The sequence below is a fragment of the Pithys albifrons genome, chromosome 4 (assembly GCF_047495875.1).
Source record: "Pithys albifrons albifrons isolate INPA30051 chromosome 4, PitAlb_v1, whole genome shotgun sequence".
Taxonomy (NCBI): domain Eukaryota; kingdom Metazoa; phylum Chordata; class Aves; order Passeriformes; family Thamnophilidae; genus Pithys; species Pithys albifrons.
In genome coordinates this window covers 22,537,043-22,551,114 of record NC_092461.1, presented here as the reverse complement: position 1 = coordinate 22,551,114, position 14,072 = coordinate 22,537,043, and the positions used below count along the sequence as shown (strand labels likewise).

The following is a 14,072-nucleotide window of genomic DNA, read 5'->3' as shown; positions in this document are numbered from 1 at the left end:
TGCTTTCAAGTACAGATGCAAGTCTTTGCTATTTGCTGTGCAATTCTGGGTAAGTTCTCAGAGGAATTTTCCATAAAATATTTTGCTAGAAAGGGTTGTTCTCTTCCAGCTTACTTTTCTGTGCTACCACATTTGGCTCCAGCTGGATTTGAAATCCAAACAGCCTAAATCTAGGTCAGGTTTAAAGTGGCATCACCTCCCTCTGGCAGAACTCTGGCAAGTGTCTCTGGTCAGAGACACAGATTTTGAACCTCTCTATTCTCAGGCTGGATTCTGCCAGTCCAGAAGCACCTGCCTTTACAGCATTCTGACATTCTGCATCATTCTCTGAAAGACAATCTAGGAAACTTTTGGAAATTTTGAGATTTCTGGTTTTTTCCTTCCTGCCAATGCTTTAACAAAAGTTATTTCCTTTGTTTAGGAGCAATCTTGATCTGCGTAGTCTCAAGAGTTCCATCTCTACCATCTCTTCTTTTTCAACAGAAAGTGTTTAATAAATGTAATCGTTCACTCTTCTTCAATACTCAGAGAATACAGAATGGAGGGGAAGCATGCTTAGGGAAGGAGAATCATTACCACAATTTATGTTACATGCATTCCAACATATAATAAAGCAGGACACCTTACCTGCCTATAGCTGCTGCTGAATTTTAGGGGATATTTTCAGTTTCTATCTTTCAACAACACACTAGTCTAAACCTATTCCTGTTGCCTGCTGAAGCAAACATTAAGAAAATTTCTCTGTATCTACATTCTTTGACTAGTGAATGATTTTAAAGCAGTTAATATTTTACATTGGTTGCTAATTTTCATTCTTAATATGTATGTTCAACATGTAAAATCACACAAATCTTTCATCAAAATTATGATTTATTTTCTTTATCTTACACAATAATGAACTCATACAACCCAGGTCAGTAGTCTACATATTTTATGACTGTAATCTTCAAGAAGAATAACTGAAGTAATCAATTTACTATATAAAAACAAATAAAGCGTAACTCAGGATTCTTCACCTGTGAGTACAACGCATATCAAACACATCAAAAATACTCCAAGCCTATAATATTGCTAAGATAAAGGAAATACTTCAATGGGATGTTAAAAAAGAGATGAATTGCACAATCTCCTTACTTCCTATTCACTGAAAAAAAACCAAACCAACTAAGAAATAGTGTTACACATTCAGTGGACACTTACAAAGAAAAGTTGGTTTCTAGCAATCCTAGAATAACAAGCTGTCACAAAAAGCCTGACAGTATTTCTATATCCTCAAGACAATACACTTCCAGTCTGCAGCTTACAGCTCTGCTGGCTGCTACTGCTGCTTCTCAGGAAGAGAAGTTGTAAAACTATGATGACAAGATGACCAGAAGCATCCTCAACTAAAATGTGAAAGAAGACTGGGGAATAAAGGATCCAGAATCTATGTTAAGACTCAAAACAATTGCTATGGCTCTGACTGCTGAATTTGGAATAGAGATAGGTGGAGCTGTGGGTTTTCTTACAGTGAAGCTGAATTCACATCCTCATCAGGCATCTGAATTTAATTTTTTTTTAACCTGGGAAAAATGCGCTGAATATTGTAATTGGGATCAAACTGGGAGTGTAGAGGTGCTGTGCAGTGAAGCAGAGAAAGATGCAGAAATTATGGCAGAGGACACAAACTCTGCTACTCACAGCTCAGTTATGCTCTGTCATCTAGCACTACTCATTTAATATTTCTCTCTATATTTGTCCTGCTAAATATCTATTGGACATGCCATTTATATTCATAATATTTCCTATTTGGTGTTTTTCAAATAAATGCATGGTGCTTCTACATCTACAGTTGTTCTGTTTTACTTCCAGTTCCCTTTTTCTTTTCTTGAGCAAAAGAATGTTTTATGCTACTTTGAATACAACAAATGTTGATGCACTATCTTAGTCATTTCAAAACACTTCCACACCTTATCAGAGGCTTCTGTTTTTAAAGTAACAACCAGTTTTCCATAGGAACTGTATTTTTTCAAAAAACCAATTCTCTCCTGAAAACAAGTCCTGGATTCACTTCTAACATGGAATAGTGCTGAGCAGTTGAACCTGCAAAAAGCTGACAAATCAAAACTGGTGGCAAGGTCAGCTATATAAGATGTGTTAATCTTTTTATTGTAATTACACTGTCTTCTCCGAGGACACCCCCTTGTCGCGGGGGAGAAGCTTGTGTGCCCTCATGAGGTTGAGAGCTATGCTGGAGGTGGTTTGTGCCACCGGTAGGGTCTCCCATGCCAGACAGGTCTCTGCTGAAGGGTCAGACAAAGTGTGTCCACGGGCAGGATGGGCTCACTAGCCGTCTGGCAACCATCCTAGGAGAAGGACAACTCCAACCCCAAATCCAGGCAGATGGAGCTCACTTAGTCCTGTAAGGTCATCCATCTAAGAGAAGGATACTCTAACCAAACCTATGTCCTGAGGTATTCGCTGTCACCGTCCAAGCTCGCTAGGCTGTGGCAGATGAACCTTAGGAGTAAAGGGTGGGGCCAGTTCTGCGCATGCTGTGCCTCACCTAAAAAATCCATTGCGCAGGCTTGAAGGGTTCACCCACATTGCAAAGCCCTGTAGCGACAGGCAAGGGTCGAAAACGGCAGGTGATAGGAAGCAGCTGGAAGCTGCAGACCCAACCCTGCATGCAGGCGGTTCAGGATATGGGTCATTAGAGACTTGACCCCGGAGATGACAGTCTCTTGAGGCAGCATCCTGAATGACCAAGCAGCCTTTTCTAGGGACAGCAGTGCTTGCTCCACACGGAGAGGGGCCTAGCAAAGGTGGCCTAAACAAAGCTCATCTCCACACCCGGTTGGATAACCACGGCCAACCGGCATCTTCCATGCGGTCAAACAAAAACAAAGAGATTTCAAAGGCATACACCTGCCTGCAAAGGTGTGCTCAAACTAACACTTGCATGTTGGAACATCAGAACCATGCTTGATACTGGGGATAGTGGATGTCCTGAGCATCGTTCTGCTCTAATTGCTCACGAACTGTCATGGCTCAGCATCGACATTGCTGCTCTCAGTGAAGTTCGTCTTCATGAGGAAGGCAGCCTTAAAGAACATGGTGCTGGCTACACACTCTACTGGTCAGGCAAACCCAAAACCGAAAGACACCTTTCAGGAGTTGGCTTCATGATTAAAAACTCCATTGCCTCCAAACTTGAAAATCTGCCGACAGGTCATTCCGATCGCATTATGTCCTTACGCCTCCCTCTACACAACAAGCAACATGTTGTTCTTTTTAGCGTATATGCCCCAACTCGCCAAGCTGACCCAATGGAAAAAGACAAATTCTACACAGACCTGCGCCACCTCACCCAAAATGTTCCTGCAGCTGATAAGATCATAATCCTTGGTGACTTCAATGCCAGAGTAGGTAAGAATTCTGAAGCCTGGAAAGGAGTCCTGGGCAAGCATGGCATTGGAAACTGCAATGACAACGGACGCCTCCTGCTAGAGTTTTGTGCAGAACGGCAGCTCACCATCACCAACACTATCTTTCAACAGAAAGACAGCCTGAAGACAACCCGGATGCATCCTCGATCCAAACACTGGCACCTCATTGACTATATCTTAGTACAACAGAGAAATGTCAGTGATGTTCATCATACTCGAGTGATGCCGAGTGCAGAATGTCAAACAGACCACCGCCTTGTGCGCTGCAAACTTAACCTCCACTTCAAGCCCAAACCTAGGAGAGGTGGCATTCCAAGGAGGAGGCTCCAAGTCAGCAATCTTCAAACAGCCACAGTGAGAGACAGCTTCCAGGTACACCTTCAAACTAGACTTAAAGATAATCCCATAGATCCCTCTCCTGAAGCACTTTGGCAACATATTAAAAGTTGCATCCTGCAGTCCTCTGAAGAGTCCCTAGGGTTCTCCTCCAAGAAAAACAAAGACTGGTTTGATGAAAGCAATCAAGAGATCCAGGAATTGTTGAAGAAGAAGAGAACTGCTCACCAAGCACACCTTGCTCAGCCATCTTGCCATATAAAAAAAGCCGCCTTTCGTCTTGCATGCAGCAAGCTCCAACAGAAACTTCGAGACATCCAGAACAAATGGTGGCTCGACCTAGCAGAAAAGACACAACTATGTGCAGATTTGGGTGACCAAAGAGGATTCTATGAGGCCCTGAAAGCAGTGTACTGACCCACACACCAGGTTCAAAGCCCCCTACTCAGTGCAGATGGACAACTGCTTCTAACAGATAAAACCTCCATCCTGAACCGATGGTCTGAGCACTTTCAGACTCTCTTCAGTGCCAACCGTGTAGTCCAAGGCTCAGCAATTCAGCACATTACACAACAACCGGTGAAACATGAATTGGATGCAGCCCCTACTATGGGAGAGACACTCAAGGCCATACAACAGGTGAAAACTGGCAAGGCGGCTGGGGTTGATGGAATTCCACTTGAAATCTGGAAGCATGGAGGTCAAGCACTCCATGCCAAATTCCACGAGCTTGTTGTGCGTTGCTGGGAACAAGGGGAACTACCACCAGATCTCCGTGATGCAGTCATTATCACCCTGTACAAGAAGAAAGGAGAAAAATCAGACTGCTCAAATTACCGAGGTATTACTTTGCTCTCCATTGCTGGTAAAATCCTTGCAAGAATATTTCTGAACAGATTAGTATCCACTATTGCAGAAGATCTTCTACCTGAAAGCCAGTGTGGTTTCAGAGCCAATAGGAGCACCACAGACATGGTGTTTGTTCTCAGACAACTGCAAGAGAAGTGTAGGGAACAGAACAAAGGTCTCTATGTAACCTTTGTTGACCTCACCAAAGCTTTCGACACTGTGAGCAGAAAAGGCCTGTGGCAGATCCTGGAACGTTTAGGATGTCCCCCCAAGTTCCTCAAAATGATCATCCTGCTACATGAGGATCAGCGTGCACAAGTCAGATATGGCGATGCACTCTCTGAGCCCTTTCCAATAACCAATGGTGTGAAACAAGGTTGCGTTCTTGCAGCAACTCTATTCACAATCTTCTTCAGCATGATGCTCCAAAGAGCCACAGCAAACCTCGATGAAGAAAACAGCATCTACATCCGATATCGTACCAATGGAAGCTTCTTCAACCTAAGGCGACTGAAGGCCCACACCAAGACCCTGAATCACCTTGTCCGCGAGCTGCTTTTTGCGGATGATGCCGCCCTCGTTGCTCACACAGAAGCAGCTCTGCAGCGCTTAACATCCTGCTTTGCAGAGGCTGCTGAGCTTTTAAGGCTGGAAGTCAGCCTGAAGAAGACGGAAGTTCTGTACCAACCTGCACCTCAAGAAGTCTTCCATCATCCTTGCATCACCATAGGCAATTCAGAGCTTAAGTCAGTCCAGCAGTTCACCTATCTGGGAAGTATCATTTCCTCAGACGGTAAGATTGACAAAGAGATAGACAACAGGCTAGCAAAGGCATACAGAGCCTTTGGAAAACTCCATAAAAGAGTCTGGTCCAATAAACACCTGAAGAAAAGTACAAAGATTAGTGTCTACAGAGCCATTATACTGTCTACTCTTTTATATGGGTCTGAATCCTGGGTCATCTACCGCCACCACCTGCGGCTTCTCGAACGCTTCCATCAGCGCTGCCTTCGTTCGATCCTAAACATCCACTGGTCTGATTACGTGACCAATGTGTCTGTTCTTGAACAGGCAGGGGTCAGCAGTATCGAGGCTATGCTGATGAGAACGCAGCTGCGCTGGGCCGGGCATGTCTGCAGGATGGAGGATCACCGCCTCCCAAAGATTGTGCTCTATGGTGAACTTGCCACCGACTGCCGCAAAAGAGGAGCCCCGAAGAAGAGATACAAGGACTCCCTGAAACAACACCTCAGCCTTGGCCATATTGACTCCCACCAATGGTCCACTCTGGCCTCAAATCGGGATTCATGGAGACACACCATTCATGACGCTGCTGCTTCCTTTGAGAATGCACGGAGAGTCAGTCTTGAGGAGAAAAGACAATGCAGAAAGAACCGTTCCTTGCCAATGTCACCTAGGGAGACGTTCCGCTGTGCCTTCTGTGACCAGACCTGCCTATCCCGTATTGGCCCTTTTAGCCACCAGCACGCTTGCAGCAAGCGTGGGTAGTGCCCTTCTCAAATCTTCGTTCGCGAAGCCTGGCCGTGATGAATTACACTGTAGTAACCTGATGCAATAACATCCAAAGCTTTGGAATAGCAAACACCTTTGTTCACACTTCGTTTGGCTTTTTGTTTTTTTTTTGTAATTTATGTACCAAACATAGGTACACTGAAAATAAACACTTAAAAGCAATGTGCAGCAAATAGCCTCCAGAGCCTTGTTCTTAAAAAGAACTTGTGATGGAACTCTATGCTAAGAACAAGCAAGACAAATTAAAGATTGGTGAATATACCATTCCTAGTAAAACAGCACAAAAATATGTATAGGTCCACCAAAGAACCTGCAGAACATCCAGATCATCTTAACCAGGACCAGTACACGATGAAGCAATTATTGGGCTGAACAGAACAACATTCAACTTGGTAACAAATTACTGTAAGGTAATTTTTTTAAAAGGAAGATTAAATAAACAAAAAATAGGTTTGCATCTCAGATTCTTGGATAGTGCTGCAATGAGGATCACCCAAAGACCACCAAAGGAACATACTCATTAGGACATGCAATAGAAATATGTATCAATAACCTTGAAAAGGAGGAGGCAGAGGTAGGTGTGAGAACAACCCAGGGCATGAATTCACACAACATGTGTGTGCTGTGGGCAGATATTCTTGAAATCAGCCTTCTAAATAGCTGAGCTGCTGATATGACTACAGAGAATCCTTACACTTACATATAATGATAATAATTTTTTCTGGTTTTTTGTACCCTATCTTTCATTACCAAGAAACACATTTGCAAGGCTCTGGGGTTTATTTTTTGAATTTAAACTTTTAATTACAATAAATGTTATTTTCAGGAGACTAGAACAACAAGGCAGCTACCCTGGCAGGTGTGGCAGGCCTCAGAATGTGGTCCTGCAGTACTTGCTCAGGAATTAACACCTTTGTACCTGGTCTCCAGGTAGCTAAAGATAATGGCTCAATATGGGCCCATTTAAAAGCTGGCAAGGCAGACAAACGAGAAGACAAGTCATTGCCTCAGAGAGCAGTGCCAAGAAAAAAATTCTGGCACGTGCAAGGTAACAGAAAACAGGAGAGAGAGTGCGTGAGGCACCTGTCACATTAGCAACTAGCAAATAATGACTTCTGAGAGTCTGGGAAGATCCTCTAACAGAAGCTTAACATATATAAGCATGTATTTACACACCCACCTGAATAAAGGCTGTGTGTCATTAGCCTCAACAAAAAAGGAAGGCATGACTAAAAAATAATTTCTAGGATATGACAAAAAAAAGGATTCTAGGGACAGATGCCAAGATGAAATATATATTTCCTTTGAGGAAAAAGAATGCTGAAGAAACAGAAGATTATGCCATAAGAAAAAATATTAAACTGCCGAAAAAACATTAACAAAGGAAAACCATGGGAGTAGGTATGTGCATCCAGTTAAGAGGCTGCTTTTTCTTCTGCTGGCTCAGGCCACAGGGCCAGTGGTGAAACCTCCCACAACTCCAGCAGGGTCCTGTGCTAAGCTGCTGACTGCCTAGGGATGCCTGCACTTGCACTCCAGTTAGGATGTGAAATGCTTTGTTTGAGTAGGGCCATTCCCTAAAGCTGTGCTTATGATGTTATTATTCAACAATGCATTCTATTAATTAATCGATTAGTTTGAATTAATTAGCTGAATTGGTTAATTAAGGGGAATGAATAAAAAAAACCCTATTTGGTCTCTTTGACTGTATACCCCAGTTTATCAATGGTCCTTAATACTAAACAGTATTAAGTGTAGTCATACAGAACTTTCCAAGCTCTCAAAATCAAGTATTTTCTCTGATTCTACATTGTAATACTAAATTTTATTTACACATTATTTTTGAAACTTACTGATATGAAGTGGTTTTCCTCATAGATTAAAATCACCACTAGGGGGCTTTTAATTATTAGCCTTTTACTATTTAATATGAAAACATCTGTAACACCTTCCCAATTTCTACTTTTCATGACAAATGTTTCAAATAGATATTCTTTAGCCATTGTTTCTTTCTTTCCAAAGATCAATTTTTTTCTTTCCTGGGCATTTTCACTTTCTGTGCAAATTCTGTACAGTTAGTTAGTCTTTTATGCTTTGGCAGAAAATATCATCTTATGGAAAACCTTTAGTATGTGTCAATAACCATGGCAAGAGACCAGAGAATCACAGAACGGATCAGGTGGGAAGGGACCACAATGGGTCACATGGTCCAACCTCCCTGCTCAAGCAGAGTCATCCTAGAGCACGTGGCACAGGATGGCACCAGTACTGCTGGTGGGGGAGACTCCACAACTTCTCTGGGCAATCTCTTTCAGTGTGCTGTAAAGAAGTTCGTTCTCATGTTCAGGCAGAACTTCCTATGCATTGGTTTCTGCCCATTGCCTCTTGTCCTACTGCTCAGCACCACCAAGAAGACCCTGGTGCCATCCTCTTGACACCCTCCCTACAGATACTTACAGACATGGATGAGTTCCCCTCTCAGTAATCTCTTTTTGAGATTGAACAGGCTCAGCTTCCTCAGCCTGTCCTTGTAAGAGAAATACACACAATATTTCTCTTTAGATGTTTAGTTTATCTTGTTATAATACAGGCTGATTCATCAACTCCCATCTCAGACTTGTCACTACCCATCACTCCAGTGAATATTCCTCCTGGTCCATTCTTTCTGTGTCCCATCTCAAGCACAGTTTCTGACAAAGAGGTCTCTTAAACTCCTCTACCTCAGCTGCCTAAAATATATGAAAGTTGCAATACCTGGGGACTTTCATATTTGTTGGGAAGATATGAAAGTTTGCAGTGCAAGGACATCATTACCACCAGCCCATCCCCCTCCTCCCTCTGTTTTTTTCCCATTAAAGATGCAGCCATAGGAACTGTGGAGGACAGCAAGGAATGTCACATCTTGAATAGTCAATACAGAGTTGCAGGAAGCTTGGGAACATTAATTCTGAAGTAACATAGCATACAAAGGGGGTAAAAAACATCTCGAGGGTCAAACTAATGGACTTAGCCTAAGCAATCTTAGTGGCACTGTTGAATGAAACCCTGTGTTTAGTCAGTAGTATGATAAAGAACAGCAAGAAGGTTGGATCCAGTAAAAACAAGTGGGTGAATTATATAAAAAATATTCTAGGGACTTTTGATCAATTGTTGGAACAGTTCTGGAATATTCAATACTCTCTCAGATTTTCACTTTCAAAAAGACTTCACTGCTCTCCTGGAGTGTAAGAGAAGATTTCTCTTCAAAGGCACGTATGCTCTCCTCTAGGGAAGATTCAAATGAGTGGGCCTGGTTAGCTTTGAAAACAGAACATGAGGGAAACCAAGGAAAGGATAAGGGAATGAAAGAGTAAAGGGAGAAGATAAAGAACTTCTTTCTGATTTTCAAATTTAAAATCCCAAGAGGAACTATTCAAGGAATTAGAGCAGATTAAAATCGGACAGAAGAAAACACTTTTTCACATCACATGTGGTTAAAACTGCAGAAAATGTAATTACCACAGGAAGAACTACAGTCAAAATTTCATCAAGATTCTGGTGGGTTTGCAGATGTATAAGGATATCAAACATATCAGGAGCAATTTAAAACTGCTGGAAGGCACATGTATTTCTTCAGGGGAAACTGTCCAAGCATTATAGAACTGCACAAAGGCATGTGCTAATCAGAGTCAGATACAAAGAATAAGGTCTGTTTGAGATAATGCATCTACAGAATGCCACTAAACAAATGTCACCTCCTCCTAAATCCTTTGCATTCATTCTCTCTCCCTCCCTTTAAAGGAACAGCACAGAAGGGGACAATATCAGCCCCACTGAAAAATCATTTCCTTTAGGGCATTGTCTGAGCTGAAAAGGTGTCTGCCAACCATCTCTCCAGCATGCTGGCATTTCAGCAGCCTTCAGCCTGTCCCATATATCTGAAAATGTATATTTGTCTTGAAATTCATATACCTGGTTTGAAATTCATATACAATTAGGTAGACGCTAATTTTCTGAGCTCACTTTGTATTTAAAAGCAGAAAGCACCATATGTAGTATCTCTGTAATTTCCCATTTTGCTTTTTTATGTGACTAAGTAGTCACAGTAATAATGCTTGCTTATTTTTATGTTACATCACATTAACTGTACCTGCACTGTCATGTGTCAAAGAAAAGAAAATCTAAAACTGTGAGGTTTTTTCATTTAAATGAAACAGTTTATCAACTGTACAACTGAGTGCAAAGGAGGCCAAAAATTAGGGAAATGTGAAAAATAACAGTAGCATCTCTCTGATGCTGAATTTATAACCTTCCTAAACAATACACTACAGAGCATTTTTTTTTCTATGATCTCTTTTCCCCCCAGTTTAGTCTGTACATCCTGTCCACCAAGTAGGAAGAGATTATTCCCTTCCTTTTTTGTAGCTTCCTTCTCTGCATTTCAACATATATCTCTGCCGTATCCCTTGAACATCAAATTATGTGACAGTAGTGCCAACACCAAAGACTGATGTTACCCTAGCAATCAGATAGTACATGGCACTTGGTGAGTTAAAAAAAAAAATTCTGAAGCATAAGGAATGTCACAAACTTAAGTTTGGCACAACTGGCTGAAACTCTGAAATGCTAATAATAACACTGACTTAGGTTTATTATTATTATTCCAGCTTCTACTGGAATGCACAGTTGCTGCTACTGTGGCTTCAATTGTTTCCAATCAGAAGAGTCTCATGTTCTCATTCCTTAGTTTGTTTTCAGTGACTGAAACTCTTCCACATTATCTTTGTTCAAATCACTTCAAAACCTTCCTTACCTCTCTGCTTCATATTCAGGTTTGTAGAGATGGGCTGTACATAACCGACTAGGAGATACATCCTCTATAGAGACTGTTCGATAGGTTACACAGCACTGGCATTACATCTTTGCCTTCAAGCCATCCCATGTTCCTACACTGAGACTTACAGCATGGCATTTCACTGATGGAGAATTAATGAAAAGAATACCATACGCTGTCATTAATCCTCACATCAGTCATCATCTTCTTAGAGACAGAATCTCTCTAACTGTATGCCTTTGAAACTGTAAATAATAAATTCAGGAATAAAGTAATATGTCTGACATAATACAAGAATAGCAACATCAAACTACATTTGAGTCTCTAGAAACCATCTCATTCCTCTGAAAACATATAACTAGGAAGAGTAAGATTAATTCCTATTACACCTTGACAAAGCTTAGCAAACGTTCCCTGAATTTTCAAACAAAACATCCCTTTCAAAGACAAAACCAGAGAAACATGGTATTATTTAATAGTAAACTATAAGATTGACCTTTTAAGTGCACAGTGCTCTTGCCAGCTCTCTAAGAATCTAATACTAAAATCCCAACTTGCCTTTCAAGTAATGACTATTTACCATAATAGTTTTTCTCCTGTTTGTGAATTTGGTTTTGACTAGATGGAGATACAATCTACATAGGATCAAGAAAGAAGGCGAAAAGTGTACAACAAAACAGTTGCTGAATTCCAAATGTTTCTACGGGAAATATATCTTTGCCAGGAGATAAAACAAGTAACCAGCATGAACATTAGCTGGATAGGGAGACACTCAACAGAAGAACACTGGAGGACTGGGTACATGCAGAGCCAACAGACTTAGTTGAGGTGATTAACAGGATTGTGATTAGGATATGCTGAAAGTAAGCTGAGTTTTTGGTATAGGTTGGACTCTTTTTTTATTCACTTACTAGTAATGGAATGATGAAATACTGTTGGCCATATATTTTTCTGATTACACAATTTATTATCTGTGATGGAAAAAATATATCGTTTTTTGTCACTCGGAATAATGAAGGGACCAGTTTTATTGTACAATGGAAGCAACAGAGTAAGAAACATAAACGAAAGGGATGGCAGAAGCAACACAGAAATTTCCCATGGATGTATATCAATTGATCATTCAGAGAAACCCTCCGACCGCTTTAAACAACCTTTAGCAATTTTCTTTCCATACAGTGTAAGAACACACCATCTCAAACACCATTACCCATCCCCTAGTGCTTGGCTCTGCACACTTCCATGTGTTCAGCAGAAGCCAGCTGATTGGCAATGGGCCAAGGCAAAATATATCTCAAGTCTTTGGCACTTTCACAAGATTAACATGCCAGCTTGAAGCCACCTTTGAAAACTGCCCCATTCCATCTCTTTACTCCCAAATATGAAGTTTCAGCAACCCCTTTGTTATCAGAACTTCCATAATATCTTCTAAACAGATAAACACATGAGACTTCCACCTACACGGCTCCTGCTATTTCACTCTACTGACTTCACAGTACAAGACAGAAGAGATGAGAGTATCTGTTTTACCAGGGAAGCAACAGTTTTATCCCATTATGTGTGCTGCAAGGACATAGCAGTATAATTAAAAATTCACAGTCCACACCCCTGGTCTCAGTAAATCCTTTATTCTTGCAAAATTGCAAGAAATTCTATTTTCCTCACTTTGAGTTACTGGTGAGGGATGCACACTTTCAATGTCAGAATTCCAGAATGCACTTCCTTCAAGTGTCACTCACCCCAGGAAAACTTTCAACATGTATCACAGTGATATTGAAAACTTGTTTTTCATCACACTTTTGTTGGAGTATCTTTTTTTTTTCTTTTAATTATCATTGACATAACAGTAAATTTCTGTAACATACATGGCAATAGGTAAAAATTGTAATTTTATTCCACCTTTCCTTTCCAATTTTATATTTATGAATGGTAGTTCTAATTTCATTATTTTCCTGTTCTCTGAATGCTACCAGTGCTGAAGGAATTTTTGCTCTTCCACATTTAGCTCCACGTAAAATTGTAGTGTCACTATATGGGGATCACTCCAGTCCCTGTGCTATAAACAGGATCTTTACAAACCTAATGTGACACTTTTACAATGAAACAAAGGTGCAGAACTGGAAGAACTAAATTTTCAAGCAAATAAGAACTTTTTTTCTGACCAATTTGAAAAGGTTAATAAAATCACTTTGTCAGCTGGGATTCAGCTCCAAGACTGGCCACTATACCATCACTTAGCAGTACTGCCATCCCACTGCCTTCTTCACTTTACCAGCAGTGCCCTCAAGTCAATTTTCAGAAGGTGTTAAGAAGGGATTCTCTTCAAAATGTTGTGAATTGCAAAGTTTTGATTTCAAAATATTTCACAAATCAAATATTTCAACAAAACTGTCTTAAGCACATCAATTAAAATAGATTCACATTTAGCATATTATGCTGCACCTCTAAAGGATGGCTAGCTAATTTTCATGTGGACTTGTTGGAACAGGTTATTTGGTGAAAACACAGATGCAACTTCCCTTTCAGACATTACCGAATTTATCCTTACCTGTTTGGAGATTTCACTCCTTTTCCAGGTAAATTGGAAGCAGGTATTTTCTGTAGTTCTCTTATAGTCTTCCTCCCCGTGAGGAAGATGTCACCACAAGTGGCTAGGGAGTTTTAATCACGAGAAATTTCTAAGGATTTTCCGGGGACTATCCGGTCTTCACTCCCGCTGTGGTCGCCTTGCACTCTTTGGTTAACCTTTAACCACGTGTTCATCAGCTTTATCAGCCGTCCTTTCTCAACAAGGGGAAACCAGGAAACCTGTGAACTCATTCAGCGGCAATTCCCAAGCACTGTGATGGGAGGGACATGGGACTTTTCACTTAAGAGAGTCTGAAGCGAAAAACCCAACGAGGGCCGGGGCAGAGCGACCGAAGAGCCGCGGCAGGTGCCGCCCCCGCCGCTGTCCAGCCGGGCGGTGCCGCTGCCGGGAGCGGCCGCACACACCGGGAGCGAGCGGGACAATCTGGGACATCCCAGAGCCAGACCTGCCGGGACAGCTGCTGCCCGGCAGCTCAGGGGCACTGCCAGGAGGGGAACCCTCACGTTTCCAACCGGAGACACGT

General features: G+C 41.5%; 1 protein-coding gene across 2 annotated transcripts in view; it reads right to left on the bottom strand.

The window, feature by feature from the left end:
- The window catches only part of DDC (dopa decarboxylase), an 80,622-nt gene extending 66,933 nt beyond the window's left edge, over nt 1-13,689 (bottom strand). For both annotated transcript variants that reach the window (XM_071553626.1, XM_071553627.1), the window contains exon 1: nt 13,508-13,689. The gene's annotated coding sequence lies outside the window, so the exon portion shown is untranslated. The remainder of the gene's footprint in view (nt 1-13,507) is intronic.
- Between the last annotated feature and the right edge of the window lie 383 nt (nt 13,690-14,072).